Consider the following 2,116-nt stretch of genomic DNA (forward strand, 5'->3'; position numbering starts at 1 on the left):
GTTGAGAAATTTTGCGTAAATGTTCATGAAGATATTGATCTATAATTTTCTTTTTTTATGATGTCCTTTCCCAGTTTTGTTGTTTCATAAAATATTTTTAGAAATTTATGTCCTTTTCTATATTCTGAAATAGTTTGAATAGGATTGCTGACAGCTTTTCAGTAAATGCTTGCTAAAAATCATCAATGAAGCCATCCTTTTCTATATGTTTTTAAAGAGATAAATCACAGGATATAAATAACCTTAACTGCTAAATTGCTAAATCCTGTGATTATTATTATTATTATTTTACTTGTATTAACTTCTTCTAGAGTCCTGGTATGGCACTGTAGGATAAGCATTGGACTGCTAACTGCAAGGTTGGCAGTTTGCACCTACCAGCCACTCCTCAGAAATCCTATATAGAATCATTATGAGTCAGAACCAACTATAAAGCACTTAAAAAGTATATAAACTACTTCTAATATCAATATATTTAGGATTTAATCTATGCAATACCATTGACCTTATCTTTAAACAAGAGTTAAGATAAATCAGTAAGAAGTACATTATTTTCTTAAAGTACATTACTTTTAAAAAAGTCCTGACATTGTATATTGACAATTTTTTCATGCATCTGGAGGCAAACAAATAATTGTGCAAATCATTTTTATTTCACCTCAGTTGTCTAAGGCATTGTTAACTTTGCTTTGTTATTCCCAGACTAATAGTGTACTATAAAAGTTAGTAAAGAGCTAGTGAAATTGAAAGAGTTATAACTACTCAGATGATTTGAGGATTTCGAATCTTTGCTAATCAAAATGAAAAATATGAACTATCTTGTTAAGGAATACATATATATTTGTTGTTGTTGTTGTTAAGTGCCGTAGAGTCACTTCCAACCCATGGGGACCATATATAGGGTTTCACAGGAGCAGCTGGTGAGCTTAAACTGCTGACTTTGCAGTTCGTATCTACCTTGCAGTCCAGTGCATTAGTCAACACTACCACACCAGCACTCTCCCTTTCACTCTCTCTTTCTCTTTCTAAAGGTCTTGTGCAGCATATTTGCCTAATGCAATACATCATTTGATTTCTTGGCTGCTACTTCCATGAGTGTTGATGGTTGATACAAGAAGAATGAAGTTCTTCACAACTTCAATCTTTTCTCCATTGATAAAAATGTTGTTTATTGGTACACTGGTGAGCATTTTTGATTTCCTCACATTGAGATGCAATCCATACTGAAGGCTGTGCTCTTTGATCTTCATCAATAAGTGTTTTAAGTCTTCTTTATTTCCAGAAAGCAAGGTTGTATCATCTGCATATCGCAGGTTGTTAATGAGTCTTCCTCCAATCCAGATGTCACATTTTCCTTCATATAACCCAGATTCTCAGATGATTTGCTTAACATACAGGTTGAATAAGTATGGTGAAAGAATACAATCGTGTTACATACCTTTCCTAATTTTAAACCATTCAGTGTTCTCATGTACATTTCGAACAACTGCATCTTGGTCTGTGTACTGGTTCCTTATGAGAACAATTAAGTGTTCTGGAATATTCATATAGTCAGATATAGATAGATATTGTCAAAAAAAAGAACATTTAAAGGTCTAGCTTGCAATACAATGCTGCCTGTGATGGGATCACATCAATGTAAGAAATAATGTTATAGAATAAACCTTGGTCTACTAACTGCAAGGTTAACAATTCAAATCCGCCAACAACTCTTCAAAAACCACATACAGCGTCACTTTGAGCTGGAAATTACTCAAAGACACTTAATAAGGAAGACTACTTAATATCATTATTATTCAAATTTACCCACTTACCACTAAATCAAGTGATGATAAAATTGAAGAATGCTATCAACTTCTTCAGTCTGAAAATTGATCAAACATGCAACCAAGATCCATTGATAATTACTGCTTATTTAAATGCAAAAGTTGGAAAAAAGAGGAAGGATCAGTAGCTGAAAAATATGGCCTTGGTGATAGAAACAATATTGGAGATTGCATGATAGAATTTTGGATGGCCTGTGACATATTCATTGTAAATACCTTATTAAAACAACATGGAAAGCAATTCTACACAAGGACCTTACCAGATAAAATACACAGGAATCGAATTGACT

Source organism: Chrysochloris asiatica, unplaced genomic scaffold (assembly GCF_000296735.1).
Source record: "Chrysochloris asiatica unplaced genomic scaffold, ChrAsi1.0 scaffold00068, whole genome shotgun sequence".
In the NCBI taxonomy this organism is placed as follows: domain Eukaryota; kingdom Metazoa; phylum Chordata; class Mammalia; order Afrosoricida; family Chrysochloridae; genus Chrysochloris; species Chrysochloris asiatica.